The 19,352-nt window shown below is 42.4% G+C and overlaps 1 protein-coding gene across 4 annotated transcripts in view; it reads left to right on the forward strand.

Moving 5' to 3' along the window:
- ERBB4 (erb-b2 receptor tyrosine kinase 4) overlaps positions 1–19,352 on the forward strand; it is an 873,292-nt gene that overhangs the window by 381,129 nt on the left and 472,811 nt on the right. The window lies entirely within an intron of this gene.

Consider the following 19,352-nt stretch of genomic DNA (forward strand, 5'->3'; position numbering starts at 1 on the left):
CCTTGTCAATCTGATCTCAAAGTGGTGTTCTGGTTCCAGGTCTATTGCATTGTTGGGTGAGGGAAGCAAGGAAATACTTGGATAGTAAGAAGTGACAGTAGGCCCTTGAGTTAAACTCAGAATTTGCAAGACTTCTCAAATCTGCAAGACTTCAGGGAAGTTTTTAATGTTTGAAGTTTTATTCTGTTTTTAATGTTCTGTTGAAAGCTGCCCAGAGTGGCTGGGGAAACCCATCCAGATGTGCAGTGTAAAGGTAAAGGTAAAGGTACCCCTGCCCGAACGGGCCAGTCTTGACAGACTCTGGGGTTTGTGCGCCCATCTCACATCTATTGGCCGGGGGCCAGCGCTGTCCGAAGACACTTCCGGGTCACGTGGCCAGCGTGACAACGCTGCTCTGGCGAGCCAGAGCCGCACACGGAACGCCGTTTACCTTCCCGCTGGTAAGCGGTACCTATTTATCTACTTGCCCCCGGGGGTGCTTTCGAACTGCTAGGTGGGCAGGCGCTGGGACCGAGCAGCGGGAGCGCACCCCGCCGCGGGGATTCGAACCGCCGACCTCTCGATCGGCAAGCCCTAGGCGCTGAGGCTTTAGCCCACAGCGCCACCCGCGTCCCATAAATTATTATTATTATTATTATTATTATTAAATTATTTGCAGGCAAGAAGTGTGCAGAATATCCAGGTGTGTGGCATTCTCCTTCTCAAAATGGGAACCTGCTCCTTTAAGATGGCATGAGCTATCAAACACACATCCAAAAATAATAGGAATGAAGGATGGAGGTTGTGAATTCCTGGTTTCCGTGGACCATCAAGAATCTATCTGAGATATTGTCATAGCTGGAAAACTAAGCCACCAATTGCGTGTCATCCAGGCAGACACTGATCCATTGGATTTTTTTGTGGCTTACATGATTGGCACATTCTGTTTAAATACGATTTTATCTGGCTAAATATATATTCTTAACTCCTCTACACCCTGTTGATTACATTTTTCACTGTCAATGATTGTATACCTTTTTATTTGATACCTGTGCCCAGTGGCTTCCTTTTGATCTGTTTTATACTTTTGGTATTGAGATTTGTTGTATGTAATTATGTTTACCTTTCATTAATGAATTTTTTAAAAAAGAATTGACATTACATGGATCAGACAGGCAATAGTAGCACAAAATTCAAAGGACCTGAGTAAATCCTGTTTGGTTGGTGTAAAGGGTGGTGTTTTGATCCTGAGGGCTGATGAGGCGCCCCTCAATTCCATAATTAATGGAAAATACATTGTAATTCATCTTATGTAGATCAGAAGCTTTCTAATGATGCACTAAATCAGTCTAGGAGGACCTTTCAAGTTTTGACACTGATGCACTGATCCAAACATTTTAGATTTTGCCCAAACAGACATACCTTGGAAGCTGAACAGAATCCGTTCCAGAAGTCTGTTCAACTTCCAAAATGTTCAGCTTCCAAGGCACAGCTTCCAATTGGCTGCAGAAGCGTCCTGCAGCCATTCGGAAACCGCTGAAGCCATGTTGAACATTCATCTTCTGAAAATCATTCGGAAACCGGAACAATCACTTCCAGTTTTTGATCATTCAGAAATTTTACAGGTTTTACAGAAACATTCAAGTTTACAGGCTTTGGGCTTCCGAGGTTCCATTGTACTGGCAATGACAGCTCTCACTATTTTGAAGCAACATTTTTTTCTTCCTAATGAGTGTTTTAAAACTAAAATAGAGAAACAAACAGACAATAAATGTTTTGTGTTAGGCTTGTAATTCCTCTGCCTGAAGACACCTTTCATTTCATAATTGCTATCAATTTCACACTTTTTTACCTCAGGTAATCTGATCATAACAAACTAGGAGCTCCCCTTCAAGTAACCTATAGTTGTAGCCATATCTGTCTGTCTGTCTATATATCTAATCTATATGTTATTGGCATTGCTCACAGTATGGCTGTAAATTGAACTTGGAAATGCAAACAGTGAGAAACCCCATGTGTCACTTTTCACCTCGAAAAAGAAACCTCTTTGGGGGCGCCACAGGAAGTACATCACATATAGGGTCAGGATTTGGATTTTTGTTCCTGCGTTTGCCCCATTACACATATTCAAGCATTTCAGGCCAAGGCGTGTGGGATTAGAGGGCAAGAGGCAAAGCATGCATGCAGGTCTCACTCCGCAGCATCACTGCACACCCTGACTCTTGTGCAGACCTTCCTGTGTAGAAAGGGAAGGCCAGAAGGGGGGCCATGGAATGGGAAGGTCTGGGGTGGAGCCAAGGAGGACAGCCCCCACCACTCCCCCCCCCCCATGTGTTGAAGTGAACCCTTGAATGAGCGAATGCTTTATTGATGTAACCCAGTTCTCTCAGAGGTGGTAAACCTTTGCATGGGCTGTAGTGCTTCAGTCTTCGTCTGGGGGTTCACGTGAATAAATGCACCCCCCCCACACACAGAACAATCCCTTCAGCACACACTTGTGCATCAGATTGAAGGGTTATAATAGCCCAGTCAGGGCTAGCCCACCCATGAGGCCAGGTGAAGCAACTGCCTCAGGTGACAGGATCTACAGGGGCAGCTGATCCCAAAGGTTGTTTTCTCCTGCTCTGGATGGTTGGACTTGAACCAATGGATTCAAGTTGCAAGGAAGGAGATTCAAACTAAACATCAGGAAGAACTTTCAGACAGAAGCTGTTGGACGGTGGAATGGACTCCATTGGACAGTGGTGGAGTCTCCTTCCTTGGAGGTTTTAAAGCAGAGGTTGAATGACCACCTGCCACTGATGCTTCAGTTAGGATTCCTGCCTTGCAGGGGGTTGGAGCAGATGACCTTCAGGGTCCCTTCCAACTCTACAATTCTTTGATCCAGCCTTCAAGGATTGCATCGCTGCTGCTGTCACTGGGGTGGCAACAACAGCTGCAGAATGCTCCTTGGAGGCCAGATCTGCCATCACTTCTACAGCCCCCCCACCTCTCTGTAGGTGGTGCTGCTGGTCTCCTTCCACCCCCAGGGAGGAAATGGTAGGGGCTGCTCTCTAGAGTGTCCTGGGGTCTGCACCAACCCAGCGTGATTCAGAATGGGCCCTCTTTCCCTCGCAACAGCCTTTGATTCCCTCCTCAACCATCAAGTAAGGTTGATTTGATTCCCCCCACCCTTGTTCCCAATGTCAATCTTCACTCATCTGTTTTCCCATGGTGGGAGATGCCATTTTGTGGATAGCCTCAGGTGCCAAAATGTTTTGGGACTGCCTGATGTCCAGCCTTGTCCCTGGCATGCTAGTTTTCTGTGCAGGAATATGTCTCCATGTGTAGGACCATTTGGTCACATGCTCCTTCTTCTGAAGCACTACAACCTAGACTAAAGTTTTCAACTGCGCTGAAAACCAGGCCTTGGGAAATAGAGCTTTGGTTGTTGATAATTTGGCTGACATGTCCTCTTTCCCCCCAAAAGACTGTACCTCCATCTGCCCTGTGGGGAGGATCCTGGTGATTTTATATGTTGATATTGTTTGTCTTGTTGAGTATACCTGAGAGGCAGGATATAGATTGCTTTAATATATACGGTAAATAAGTCCATAATCCTATGAGTCAGCCCCATTGAACTCAATGGACGTGCTTCTGAGTAGACATGTACAAGATTAGACTGTAAATAAATAAAATGGGCAAACATTTCTTTCTTGTTGTCTAGCTCTAGCTTGTCCCTGCAACCATGACAGCTAAGAATATGCATTTCTTTAAAATGAAAATGCTGAAATCCTGTAAATTCTAACAATAGTTGTCCGGTACCTCGAAAGCAGTTAGTGTTGCCAACTTTTAAAAAACTGACTTGTGTTCCTGTGCCTTTAATGGCAGCTGGAACAGATGGCAGCGTGCGTCTGTCTCCGTGTCATGAAAGTCCTGGAGTCGAAGGAGCAGACGGGGGTGTTATTCTGGTCAGCAGGCAGCAACAAGAGCAGGCTATTTCTACTGTAACATAAAGAATTAATGTTTTGTCTTCACAGGGATTTTTAAATAAAGAGTTGTGCAAGGTAATCAATAAATTATTGTACAGGTCCAAGATTATACGTGCAGAAAAGCTACGTGTAAAATTGAGGACAATACAATCTGGAGTTCTGCCTATGTAGACAGTTCATTTGCCTGGGGCTCTGACGTATTAAGAATTGCCTAGTCAATGATCAGTGAGCAGCTAGTCTACAACTTATTATCATTAGTAAAAGTTTTTCTGTATCCATGCATAGCGCACACACCAGGCACTTTTATTTTATGGCTTCCACAAGAAACTGTCCTAACATGCTAGATTTTAATCCAGGCTTGCACAAAACTGGATTTTCTGGGGGTGCTAATTGGCCTGAGGGAACCCAACCCTGGCTTCTCAATTACCGTATTTTTCGCTCTATAACACGCAGATTTTTTCTCCTAAAAAGGAAGGGGAAATGTCTGTGCGTGTTATGGAGCGAATGTGTGGTCCCTGGAGCCGAAAAATAAGGCAAAAATCAAACCGCGCTTCAGGGAGAAGGGAGCTCTGTGAGACAGGAAGCTGCTGCTTTCCTGCATTCTGCCTCAGGGTCTTACTGCCCGCCCTCTCTGTTTCCTTGCTGTGTTTGCTCAAACGGAACAAAGAGCAGGGGAAGCCCCTCCCCTCCAGGCAAGCAGAGAGGAAAAGCAGAGCGTCCCTCTAATTCCTCTCCCTGCTCCGGAGGGAACAATGTTTGTGAAGGGAAGAGAGATTACAGGTTCGGCTTAAAATTCTGATTTGACTTCCTGCTTTTTGTTTTTGGAGACACACAGCATTCAAATATGCTTTCTTCCATTTAAAAGGATGAAATCCTTAAACAGTGGCTGGCTTGTGTGGGTGGGTGGGGGGAAACTTTTGCCTTCCTTTCCTCACGTTATAGCCCTCTCCTGCATTCTTAGCCTTCTGTGTTTTTCCTTCCCTCCCCACTTAAAATGTGGTTACAAAGCATGGATCCACAGGGATTCTCAGGATTTTTGCATTGGGTCACCCCAAATTCACCATCAGATCACATGTCTGTGGCCACAGCATGAAGCACAAAAATGATACGTCCACTGTTTCATTCAGAATATTTTTTCCCTTGTTTTCCTCCTCTAAAAACGATGTGCGTGTTATGGTCAGGTGCGTGTTATAGAGCGAAAAATACGGTAATTGTTTTGCAATAGGAAATGGAGAAGCCTTTCCAGACTGAGGGCCACATTTTGTCATAGAGAACCTTCTGGGGAGGGCACAAAATAATGATGTGCATGAGTATGTGGACATAAAATAAAGGCATTTCAGTAAACAGGCCAGTGAATTCTGCCTGCCCTCCTTGTGGAGCTGAATGAGATGGTAGAGTCTTGAGGTGGTAGAATAAACTTTACCATTTCAGACTGCAGTGAAGAGTCACACTGATAATCTCCCCACATAAAAATCTCCCCACAAATAGATAAGTAGCACAGTGGGGCTATGTCTCTCTCTGTGATGTGCTGGTATTTTTATTAATTAACAGGGAGTTTTTTCTGAGTGGAGGATGCAATAAGGATGGGGTGTTGAAAAATAGGGCGTTAACATGTTACACAAAATGATTAGAACAAAGTAAAGGAAATTTACAAGTGTAAAAAACTAAATTTAGTCCTGCCTTTTATTAGGTGTTGATATGCTTACTTGTATTGTGACTTATTTTTGAAAACAGGTAGTGTAGACTCACTTTTAAAGCACTTTGACAAATTGTTTATATACCTGCGTCTAATGGAACCTGGAAAAAATGAATTGGGGTGGTGCATAATATCGTTAGGCCTGGCCTCATCCTTCAGATGCACCGCTGATTTTGGTGGAACTTAGTTCCTTGTAAGTATCCTTGGGGTTGTATACTTTAACCCAGTTCATGCATTACCCTAATTTAAGGTGTAAGCACACAGAAAATGGAGTAGGACTGTGTTTTTAGTCTCGTCCCTGACAGCTTCTTCTTCTCTCAAACCCTTTACAGTTATTGGTAAAGAAAGCTCAGCATCCAGGCTCTTGCATGTGGGCAGAAGTGTCCTGAACTTGCAAAGCCCCTGCATGCAAACAGGAGCTTGCACATTGGGTTTTTCTTATAGAAAACCACATCCAGCAAGCAGATGTTCATCTAAGACGACGTAGTGTTGGGCAGGATGCTAACAGCAAGGGCCCACTCCACTTTCCACAACACGTGTGTTCAACACGTGAATAATGCATGAAAGCAATGTTTTTATTTTTGACAGTTTATAAAATATTGCATGTATTTTTATCCCAGTGGTTTGCAGAACTAGTGGTTCACTATGAATGCTGCAACTTGCCAGAGAGTTCAGACTGAGTGGTCTGGCAGGAGGTTACACTACTGTACTGGGGAATTTCACAGGCAAAAGGAGATAGTTACAGAAATAGTTAAGATATTTTTTTGCCCAAGTCTCTAATGATTGAAAACTGCTTACAGTTCTGTAGTTAGATATTCCCAGCTGATGGTATTAAAATCCTTTCCACCCCATTTTTAAAATGCACCTGGTCAAAAGTGCTGCTGGAGTACATCTGATTGTCTCTGTTGATAAGAAAGAAGCCATATCAGTATAAGCCTGATGAGGATCTGGCCTGAAATTTCTTTAGGCAGGCATACACGAAGCTGCCTGCAGGACCTCATTTGTCACTAAAAAGCCAGTCTTAGCAATTTTCATCAGACAGCATGGAAATTAATTAGTTCAATTTTATGGAAATTACCTCATTATAAGTAACTTCAGCTGGTCCATTCATGAAGTTGGTTTTTTCTTTTTACATATAAAAAAAGCAAGAGCTTTGTGAATTGGTGCCAACCTCCCCCCGCACTCCCGCTGCCACCCAGATTTTCCTTTTCTCTGAAAAACTGAAGTGCCACAGGTGTGCTGTTTGGGAAGGGCTGTTTGGCTGCATATCTTGGATTCCACTCTTTGTATAAACCTAAATAGCAAAATGAGTTAAGCTGATTGTTTTTGTGACAGTGTATACAGACACGGGTGGCGCTGTGGGTTAAACCACAGAGCCCAGGACTTGCCAATCAGAAGGTTGGCGCTTCGAATCCCCGCGACGGGTGAGCTCCCATTGTTCGGTCCCTGCTCCTGCCAACCTAGCAGTTTGAAAGCACGAAGTGCAAGTAGATAAATAGGTACCACTCTGGCAGGAAGGTAAACGGCGTTTCCGTGCGCTGTTCTGGTTCGCCAGAAGCGGCTTAGTCATGCTGGCCACATGACCCGAAACATGATCTCGATCTGTTGTTGTCTTTTTTCCACCCAATTTTCTAGGCTTTCATTTGCCTCTTCTGAGACTTCGCCCATTGGTGAAAGCTGTGACAGTCACTAGAAAAACAGAAAGTAGCTTCACCTGACGGCTGCCCATTGAACTCTACATAGGGACTAAGTGGGCATGGAAAATCTCTGGGGCTTTCACCACAATAGTTGCACATAGAATCTACACATGGAATGGGAGAGCGATCAAGCCCCCTGGCTGTGCCTCCTGAGCTCCAGGCTCCTAAAGTTGGAACAGATCATGTGCCTAAGATTGCCTTCTGACCTTAGGCTCAACATGCAAATGTTAAGTGCATCCTGTCACCCTCTGTGCATAGATTCTGCACACAATTGTAGTTTGGGGAATGCTAGTGATGTAATACTTACTTTAGAGATTCATACCAAAGACATGATTTGGTTCAGAACCCAGTTTGGAATGTGAATTTATTCAGCTTTGCTGACTTCGGATGTCCCACCACTTGGACTCACTTCTAAACCAGAGCCTTGCTCTGGAAAATCAGAGGCTTTGTATGTCTCCCCATTGACTTACATGGGGAAATGAACAAATGATTAGAACGTTTTCATTTTTTGACAGAATTGGATGAAACTTTCATGATCAGCAATCCTTCTTGAGTGTATAAACCCTCCCAAATTTAATACAAAGAGGTAGAAGGGTTGTTTTTTAAAGCAAGCAGCATTTTCATTTTGAGTTTGTGAAACAGGAAAGTGCTAATAACTAAAAAAAAAAAATACTTTTTGGCAGAATTGGAATTTGCAAGCAGAGTTGCTGGGTGTTTGTGTAGGGGGAATGGTCAAAGTCTGGGGACAATAGACTTATTTATTACTATCGGGGGTTTTTTGTTTTAAAGAATTAGTATTAAAATGATTTACATGGTACAGGTACCACTACATGAGAAACTTGCAAAATTTCAGGCAGATAGGTGTAGATATTTGGATTCAGAAGGCAGCAACAGAATGAGAAAACGTTTTAATGTCTTCTATGCTTTGTGGTGTGTTTTTTCTAAATAGAAGAGTTTGGATTTGGATTTGATATCCCGCCTTTCACTCCCTTTAAGGAGTCTCAAAGCGGCTAACATTCTCCTTTCGCTCCCTCCCCCACAACAAACCCTCTGTGAGGTGAGTGGGGCTGAGAGACTTCAGAGAAGTGTGACTGGCCCAAGGTCACCCAGCAGCTGCATGTGGAGGAGCGGAGACGCGAACCTGGTTCCCCAGATTACGTGACTACCGCTCTTAACCACTACACCACACTGGCTCTCTTTTGCCTTCATTTTATACAAGCTCCTCAAGCTTTGTTGCATGCCACTCTAGAGTTTCTTCGGGTGCTTCTGGACTGGATTTTCAATTAGAAAGTGATTTTCAAGCAGTGAGAGAGCTGCAGTGGGAAGGATTCAAAGGCATAAGCACTTTGCATTGCCATCTCGACCCTGCTGTGCGGGTTGGGTTTCTAATCGTTCTCCAGGAACAGAACTGTCTGCACCACACCTTTACTGCAAACCACATGACAGCCTTCCTTAGTCCATGCTAGGCATCCAGCCACCTACAAAAAAGATATAGAGAATTATGCTATCTGCATGGAAAATGTGCTATCTGCCCATTTTCAGCATTGCGCTTCAGCGTCTCTTCTTTCCAAGCTATGAAGAAACGTATGTCAAAATCAAAGCATATTTTTAGTTAGTTAAATATATTTAGATTTTGGTCATTTAAGGAAAAGTAGGGGGAAATGCGCGCGCGCGTGTGTGTGTGTGTGTGTGTGTGTGTGATGGACAATAAGGCTTAAGTGTGTTTTTCTTCTCTAGAGCTAGTGGCTGCTTCCTAAAATGCTACTGCTTCAGAAGTTTCAGAGCCACATAATGGATGATTTGGTGACTAGAGAATATCTCTATGGCTCAATTCCATGCATAATTGATTTCTAAGCAATATTGGAAATAGCTTGTGGTTAGAATGTGGAGGTGGGTGTATTTGCTAAAATGAACATGTCCTTCTCCTGGAAAGGCCTTGCCCCCCTTGTACAAGTCAGGTTTTGCTGTTATTTACATGTCTCTGTTGCTGCCTGCTGTTTCTAGGCATTCTTGCATTTTTAAATTTATTTTTGGACTATGTTCTGACCACTTGCATTTTGCAGATTATTCAGCTAGTATCATTTCCCCCTTACATGTATACATGTGTATGTGTGCACTCATTTGAAGTCTCATGCAATAAAAGCAGTACTGATGTGATATTGCAATCACATCAAGATTCCTTTTTCTACTGATTTAATTAACATGTATATATATTTGCTTATGTGAACTGGTAACCTGTAAGATGAAATCATCAACAAAAATATGAGTTTACAAAATGTGGCAAACCACATATGCACCAGTTTTGAAATTAATTTTAGAAAGTTTTCCAAGAGAAGCAGAACTCAGGCTGCATATACTTGCATTATGTTTAAAATACATTGAAAGTACATGTAGTTTACTCCTCACATAACTACAATCCCTTGCACTCCTAAATCACATTTGCCAGGTTTCTTTGATGAAAGTCATGTGCTTTAAATGCATGGAGTGTATGCAGCCTGAGTCAGGACAGATCAAACCCACAGAACAGAGGAAATTTGCACACCCTTAATTAGCAAAACATTGAAGCATACAAATAGGTAATGTGAGTTAGGAATTGTGCCCAAATGCAAAGTGTTCAGTGACATCCAAATGAAATAGTTCCTTCCCACCCATCCATCTGATCTAAATAGTTTCTCAGCTCCATGAATTATTATCCTTGCAATCTTCTTTGTTAGTTATTGTGTAGGAAGAGAAGTGGGGTAAAGGAGAGACTTGCCCAGCCCTGCACAGGAAGCTTCTGGATGCTCAGGGTGATTGTAGGTGGCCAAGCATCTCAATAACTTTCTCCCATCTGCCTGACCTACAAAACTGTATTCATGCTGAACAGGAAGAGCTAATCTGTGGCTCATTTGTTTTTTGAATCCAACATTTTAGTTGCCTTTTCTGTTGGCAGTTGAAGTAGGAAAGCACAGATTGTCTAGGCATAAGGTTCTTTCAAATGTTCTGAAACATTTTTTCTCCCCAATATTTATGAGAGCATTTGTGAAATGTTGTCCTCTATTTGCAACACTGTTTTAGTGTACACACCAGTTGAGATGGCAGGAACATGAAAGAGACAGCAGAGGACTATATAAACACGTGTGGATATAGCTGAGGATCTGCAGGTTTTCCTGTGCTGCAGCAGGTTCAATTGGAAAGTGTGTAAAAGAAAATAGTTTGCTTAGATTGTGAGCACATTTACACTGGAACACTTTGCATTGAAATTAGAAGGCCTTGCTTGTGAGTTAACATATTTAGCATTGTATTGTGTGTGCTGAAAGTTGTATGAGCGAAGAGAGACAGTGAGCAATATAAAAAAGGTGTGCTGCAGGAAATGTGTTATGGTTGCTGCTACTCAGGACTGTGGCCCAGCTTTATCTAACACCTGCTAAAACTCTCAACTCCCTGTGTTTTTGAGACCATATTCAAACTGCATCCTTGCTCTTGAGTTGTGCTCCAGTCCGGCAACACAGTGGAGCATATGGCACCTTCCAAAAGCTGGAATCCAGGCTATTGGGGGGAAATATATTCCCTGTCATTAAGTAACATTGAGGCCCCTTACCAGTTGATCAGTTAGCAGTGATGAAGTTCACAGCAGTGCTGATAGCTGCCAGGCCTGAAGGCAATGGATCTTTAGAAGGCATCTGATTGGCTACTGTGAGAACAGGATGCTGAACTAGGTAGCCTGATTCAGATGGGCCTTCTTCTGCTTTCCAGCAGTGGGAAACAGGACAGGAGAAGCAGCCGGTTGCAGCTCCATTGCCAAGGCAAAAGACCTGCGCGTAACCTCAGGTTGAAAGTATCTCGGGAGAAGGAAAGTGTCTGGAGCACAACAGGGCAACTCTTTCGCCCACTTGTGAGGAGCAGGAGGGAGTGGAGAAAGAGGGAGGGATAAGGGCTCTGACCACCTCCGCTCCTCCTCCTCGCTGTGACCAGGGAAGAGCCTATCCCACTGGGCCCAGCTATTATTGCTCCAGGTCTTTGCCTTTGGTTGTTGGTTGCCAACACCAATGTGCACACACCCAGGTGTGCTGTTTGTGTTTTCCTTCGCAATCCCATTTTGATTGAGAAATATCTCTGAATGTCTTAAAAAATAAATAAATGTCCAGTTAAGCACATATGCAATACAGATCAGTTATGTTAACTCTATATACTTCATATGCCAACCCTATAGAGTCAACTGCTATTTACAGTGGGTGTTTTCAGGGGAATTTACATTACAATAGGTTGCAGGGCCACAGGTAATGAAACCAACAGACTGGTAGGCTCAGGAAACTAAGGAGTTCACAGCTCTTGCCAAGCATTGAATCTGTTGTGCTGCAATGTGGCTGTTTCCTTCTGCAGGTCTCAGCCAGTCCTCTAAGTCCCAGGAGACACAGCCCTGAAGCAGGCAGGCATGTGCTACTTAAGTGATTCCAAGCAGCGCCTGCTGATGCAATTTGTACTTCTGTTTAAAAATCCTAATTAAAACAATTATCAAAGTTCTATTGCATTGTCATGAAACAAATTGGAACTGACTGCTTGTTCGTGGGAGTGTGAGGGGAATATTTATTTGTTAGGGCTTTTTTGTAATTGTTGTGCTAGCCATGGGCATCCCACAGCTCTCAGTCCCCTGGACTTTGCTAAACAACTACCATATGTTTTCTTCACTAATTAGGCTTCCTGTTTATTCAGAGGTATAAAGGTAAATGAGGAAATAAGGAAAAAAAAGTTTAGATGCCCTATACTGGTAAACCGTAGCCTATGTCTCCTTACCACAATGGGCAGTAAAATACATCATGGTTCTTATAATAAGGGGCTAACTCAGACTAAGACCTGGGAAATGGGTTCAAATTCCTGCTTAGCCATGAAGCTCACTGGGTGATGTTGGGCCAGTTGCTATCTCAGCCAAAGCTACCCTGTGGGGTATTTGTGAGGATAAAATGGGGGGGGGGGAGAGAACTCTAACTCATGGGGGTTTCAAAGGAAATGTGGGATATGAGCATTAGCAGATGCTGCGGTGGGTCAGAGGTGCTTACCTGCCCTCCTGGCAGGTGAGCTGCTGCAGCTTCTTCCCAGGAGCGGGGTTGGAGGTGGTGGCAAGGTTGATGTAGTGTGAATGCAGTGCACTTGCATCATGCTGCCATCCCCACCACCTGACAGTTTGCATACCTTGTTGTAAACTATATACACACTTGCTTAAGATATAGGTAAAATGTAGCTGAATTACTGTGATTTATTTTTAAACTTGGAATTTCACTTTTTCAAAATAGTGAAATTTATAGTAGCTAGGTGTTCCCTTGCCACCTGTTTTCCTATCTTGGGCTGCAGCTCGCTCCTTACATTATTTATTCTGTTATTACCTGGTTGGGCATTGCTTTTCTTTTGGGTGAAGACAGAGGAAAAATACTGCAGTTGTTGAACTGTTCTGCCTTCCGTCACCCAACAGCATTTCTCTGTCTTCTCCACACAAAGGAACTACCTCTTGCTTTGAACATAGCCGAAGAAATGTTTTATATTATTTTTAACATTTGTTGCAATCCTGAACTCATTCTGAGCTTTAGCCTGCCTGACATTCACCCTGTAACTGTTGGCTACTTGTGTATACGCCTCCTTTTTTTTTTTTTATAAAATTTTTATTAGTTTTACAAAAGTTTTTATAACAAACAAACATAAAAGAAAAACAGACAAACAAACAAATATAATTTCAAAATATCCTTTCATAGACTTCTTTCCTCGGACTTCCCCATACCTCCCCTTTCTGCATCCTCATGTCCAAATTTTATAGCAACTTATAAATGTTCTTTCCCATCCTAATTCATCATAGTCCTTTCTTAATCTGATCTTATATTACTGCAACCCTTTCTCTCTGTAAAATCTCGACATTCTAAGCTTCATCAAGTTTATAATAGTTCTTAAGATAAATCTTAAATTTCTTCCAGTCTTCTTCCGCAGTCTCCTTTCCCTGGTCACGAATTCTGCTCGTCATTTCCGCCAATGTCATATAGTCAATCACTTTCATCTGCCATTCTTCCAAGGTGGGTAAATCTTGTGTCTTCCAATACTTTGCGATCAGTATTCTTGCTGCTGTTGTTGCATACATGAAAAAAGTTCTATCCTTTTTTGGCACCAATTGGCCGACAATGCCCAAGAGAAAGGCCTCTGGTTTCTTAAGGAAGGTATATTTAAATACCTTTTTCATTTCATTATATATCATCTCCCAGAAAGCCTTAATCTTCGGGCATGTCCACCAAAGATGATAAAAAGTACCTTCAGTTTCCTTACATTTCCAACATTTGTTATCAGGCAAATGGTAAATTTTTGCTAGCTTAACTGGGGTCATGTACCACCTATAGACCATTTTCATAACATTTTCCTTTAAAGCACTACATGCCGTAAATTTAATACCAGTGTTCCACAACCTTTCCCAGTCAGCAGACATAATATTATGACCAATATCCTGTGCCCACTTAATCATAACTGATTTAACTGTTTCGTCTTGTGTATTCCATTTCAACAGCAAGTTATACATTCTTGACAAGTTCTTAGTATTGGGTTCTAACAATTCTGTCTCAAGTTTTGATTTTTCCACCTGGAAGCCAATTTTCCTGTCTTGTTTGAAAACCTCCATTATTTGATAATAGTGGAGCCAATCTTGTACTTTGGGTTTTAGTTTTTCATGGCTCTTTAATTTCAGTTTCTCTCCATCCTGTTCTAAGATCTCACAATACTTTGGCCATCCGTCCTCCATATTAACTTTCTTGTGGGCCTTAGCCTCTAAGGGTGACAACCATCTAGGGGTTTTGTTTTCCAACAGATCTTTATATCTCATCCAAACATTGAACAACGCTTTCCTTACAATATGATTTTTAAAGGCACTATGCACTTTGATTTTGTCATACCATAAATATGCATGCCAGCCAAATGCATTATTGAAACCTTCTAAGTCCAAGATATCTGTATTCTCGAGGAGCATCCACTCTTTCAGCCAGCAGAATGCTGCTGCTTCATAGTACAATTTTAAGTCCGGCAGGGCAAATCCCCCTCTTTCTTTTGCATCTGTTAATATTTTATATTTTATTCTGGGCTTTTTGCCCTGCCAGACAAATTTCGCAATATCTTTCTGCCACCTCTTGAAACAGTCCATCTTGTCAATAATCTGCAAAGTTTGAAATAAAAATAACATTCTAGGCAATACATTCATCTTAATCACTGCATACGCCTCCTTTGTGATTTCCCCTTTCTTCCAGGAGGACATAAGCACTTCCTCCCAAGTTTCCAAGTACTTCCATTTCATCAATCAGTTCCTCCCAGCAGATGAGGACTAGGTCCAAGATGGATGATCCCCATTGTTCCTTCTTCTACCTTCTGGGAAATGAAATTGTCAGTGAGATAGTGGAGGAATTTGTTGGAGCTTACATTCTTGGCAGAGTTTGAGCTCCAGCAGATATATGGGAAGTTGAAGTCTCCCATGACTACTATATCTCTCCATTTTGAATGTTTGATAATGTGCTCTTGGAAGGCATCATCCAAGTCTTCCGTCTGGCTTGGCAGTCTATAGCAGACCCTCCACAGTAAGGCCACTGTTGTTTCTCTCTCCTGCAGTTTTCACTCTCATATACTCTCCATCTTCTTTCCATGCTCCAGGTCATGGATTTATTCACAAGTGGACACATCCTTTACATATAATGCCACTCCACCTCCCTTGCTGTTTGGTCTATTCCCGAGAATGGTTGCTGTATCGTCCAAGATTTGTTTTATTTGAAAGGGGTGGGGCCACAAAGAAGGAGGAAAGGAAGGGGACAATGGGTCCACTGATACCCTGTGCTCAAGGGCCCCCAGAAGCCTGGAGCCAGTCCTGTCCCAACCCCAAAAGCAGTGGGTATTATGGACTTCCTTGGTGTACCTCCCTCCAGAGAGGCTCTGGGCATTGCTCTCCTGCTCTCATTGGTTAGACATACCAAATCACAGAGGAACTAATTTTGGCAACTATGACTGATAATTGTTTTAAAACTGTTGCTATATGTGCAGGAATCAGGCAGGTGTAGGAACAGTTCTTCTGCTTTAGTTCTGCTTGCCTCTCTGCACTTTACCCTTTCCCTGGGGCTAGCATGAGGTGCTTGGGAGATCTGGGTTCAAATTTTGAAACTCATCCTCACTAGGAGACCCTTTAATTCACTCACTTGCTTTCCAGCCTTCAGACCCCTCTGTGGCTGAACCAAACATCACTTTTACAACAGCAAAACAATCAATAAAAAGATCAATAAAAACAAACAGCAAAAAGAAAAAGGAAAAAAAAAAGAAACACAATATCCTAGAACCGCAGAGGAGGGAAAGCAATCAAGCCAACCTCAAAGCACTGGGAAACTAAAGTTCATAACACAAATACACGGAAGCACCAATAAAGAGGGAGCTACACAGCCTGGGCATGGTGGGCAGAAAACCCCTGCCCACTGCACTTCTGATGGCAGCGCCATGCAGAGCAGGGCTTCCGCTGAAGAGCTCCGGGAGCAGGCGGGATCCTCTGGGGACCCTCAATGGCACTTGCAGAGTCAGTTTGCTATTTATAAAATGGGAATGAGAGAAACCATGTGCCCGAGGAACTTTGAAACAAAGATTGTAAATACAAAGGGGACTGGATTTTTAAAAGTGCTACCAAGTGTATTATGGGTGCTTAATAGCAAAGTTGAAGAAAGGGCATTTGCATTATTGTTTTTTGTGACATGCAGAAATTGCCTCATAAGTTGCCTGCCCCACTCAGCTTGATTGTTCTCTGCTTATGTGTTCAGGGTAAATTGCAATGCGAAGTTTCCCTCATATTATGGGGGAAAGAGGATGAAGAGGATATTCCCTTAGCAATCCTGTTGCATTTGCTTGGATCCATTTCAATTGGCTGGGGTTGGAGGTTGCAGGTTGCAGGTGGGGCACAACCATCTAGCATATTTGTTTCCTGAGGTGTTTATTTCACTTCTTTCTGTTTCTTTTTAGGAAACCTTTTTTAAGTTACTTGGGGCCAATCCTAGCAGACAGGTGGGGCATAAATGTTTAAAATAAATGAATTAAAATAAGGGGGGGAGGTGACTGTTTTTTAAGAAGCATTGCTTTTCAAGAAATAATACATTTTTTAATAGAAAAGCTCTGTATCTTTCCATTAGGATTGTAGAGTTGGGTGGGTTTTTTTTAAAAATTTTATTTTCTTGCCTTGTTGTGAGCATTTCTCCATGGTTATAAATTATTATGTCCAATCTAGTTCTTTTTCTTTCAGTGAGATTGTTTTTTTAATCCCTCTTTATTTGTAGTTGGCTTTCATTGGTTCTTGCATGCCTGCTTCCCACTAGTTATCAGAGCTTTTCCTATGCCAAATCTGTTTCCATCTGATGATCTGCAGGTGCCCCTGATGGGATGCTGATGAAAAATAGGCAGGGGGCATATAAATTGAAAAATGAACATTAAGACTAAACAACAATATTTGAGGATTTGACATGTGAAAAGAATATTTAGTGATGTGCATAAATTTGTGCTAAATTTCCTTTATAACATTAGCATTAGGACAAGTTACTTGGTAACACATTGTACAGATTGTTTTGCCCTGATGGCAATGCATAGATGGATGGAATATAATCTCTACTTTGTAATAACTAGTTGTGAAAGAACCAGAACAATGTGAATTTTACATATTGGATTGAAATCCTGCCTCATTCTGGGAAGTCAGACAAACTCTTCATAAGCACCACACTAGGAATGCTGATGTCTTAGATCACGCTGGGCCTTCTGTTTGGATGTCTCTCCCCTTCTTAAGAGGACAGGGGCAAATCATGGCTGGACTTTTCCAGCTCTTGAACCAACTCCCTCCCCCCCCCCCTCAGGAAAGGAATGGCAAAGGTGGGAGGGGCTCTGCATTCTAGTGACAACATCACCACCACCACCACCCAGAGCATCTTCCTATGTGTGCTGGGATTTGCAGTCGCAGCCCAGCCTCTAGTGAGAGAAGATTTCTTTGAAAAAGAAATAATAATAATAATAATAATAATAATAATAATAATAATAATATTTTTTTATTTATACCCCGCCCTCCCCAGCCAAGGCCAGGCTCAGAGCGGCTTATAAGCAATAATAAAAACAAGTTGAATGATTACAACTTAAAAACAAAATTAAAATACAACATTAAAATATTACAACATTAAAATAAAATGTAGCCTCATTGCAGGAGGAGAAGGAAAAGGAAAAAGAAAGGGAGGGAATCAAATTGGCTCCAAGCCAAAGGCCAGGCGGAACAACTCTGTCTTACAGGCCCTGCGGAAAGAAATCAGATCCTGCAGGGCCCTGGTCTCATGAGACAGAGCGTTCCACCAGACCGGAGCCATCACTGAAAAGGCCCTGGCTCTGGTTGAAGCCAGTCTAACTTCCAATCTAACTTGTCAGTGCCTCTGCTTTCTCTCTGACCAGAGTAAGTTTTGTGGTGATCCCTGGAGTCGGTGAGTGGGAGAAGCAGTAGAGGCAGATGTGGTGAGCATCTTGCATGGGTTCACAATAAGAATAAAATTCTTCATTTTATTTGTTGTAAGTCTCCTTGGGGGAACTTTTTTTTGTGAGAAGGTGCGATGCAGATTTTTAAAATGAATATAATTTAAAGAACTGCTATTATATTGACACATATCAAATGGATATGTGGCTTCCAAGCCCTAGACTGATAGAAGTGTTTGGAAATCATGATACCGAAACCAGCATTAGTTCTTACCGGCAATGATTCCAGATGTTAAGTTGCATCACATTGTTCACCTGACACGTACTTTCTGCACTTATAAAAGAATTTTTATATTTTTCTTCTCCAGTTCTCTGTATCTCTTTGTTCCCCCAAATCTGTGAGTGCCAAGGAAGTGATGCCTTTTCAGGTCAGAGAGTGCTGTGAACAATTCCTTGCCAAATGGCTGACTCTGATCCCTCTACAATTGCAACACATTAGGATCCCCCCCCCCACTGTAGAAAATGTTCTCTTGTTAGACTCATGTCTTGCCAGATGTGCCAGAGATTCTTACTACTGATAAGTGTAGCTCATTCACAGTTTGAAACAATCAGCTACTAATTGAAAAAGGGTATCAGCTAGCAGGCTGGTAAGGAACAGAGAGCTTCTGAAAACATGTCTTTGTAGGTTGCTTGCAATTGGTGTACTGGCAAAATATTTTAAAGCCACATTTGTTTCCATGATGGACTGATGTGCTGGGGCCGGATTAGAAGCACCCACAGAAAACAAGTATTCAGATTGCTTAGTGGGTAAAAGGCACTTCCACCACCACTACACTTAAAAGCAGCCTTAAAAATTGGCTTCTGGGCATGAGCATGTTTATTGTAAGTTGAGACCACACAGGTTTAATAAACATAAAAGTTTACTAAGGCAAAGAAATGGGGCTTGAAGCTAAAGACTTGCAGAAAACCAGTATCTTCTCCTAGACAAAGTACAATAATCAAAGTTTAAGAGGGATCTTTCCCTCTGTTTTAATTGCATACCCTTGAGCTGAATATTACTCTCCTTTTTTTCTCCCCCCGTATATAATTTTCTGCTGCCTTGCTCTCCCAGGGGTACAAATTCCTTAGGTACCTTGAGCCCTTCATTGAACTGATTCTTCCAGGCTGGCTACCTCCTAGTAGAAGGCTTTGGTCATGGAGACCCTTTGACCAGGAACCTGCCAGACCCCTCCTCTAAAACGAAGCTGTGCTTCCTACCCATTCAAGCCCCAGGATTTAAGTAGTTAACAGCAAGATCCCCAATTAGTCCAAGACAGCAGGGCCCAATTGCTTGCCAGGTGGCGAGAGAGGAAGGACCCTTTGGGCAGGCAAAAGCCTGTGGGCTTCCTGGATCTCTCATCCCTTTTATCACGGATCTCAAACTGGGCTTTATTTCATTAGTCTAATAAGCATTCTCTCCACCCATCATTTACAGATGTTTTGCAGAATTCCAAAAATAATGAATTTGCTAATTAGAATAAAGATCTGTTGTTTTATTCCACCTCAGGT

The sequence above is a fragment of the Podarcis vaucheri genome (genome assembly GCF_965113315.1).
Source record: "Podarcis vaucheri genome assembly, chromosome: 1".
In the NCBI taxonomy this organism is placed as follows: Eukaryota; Metazoa; Chordata; class Lepidosauria; order Squamata; family Lacertidae; genus Podarcis; species Podarcis vaucheri.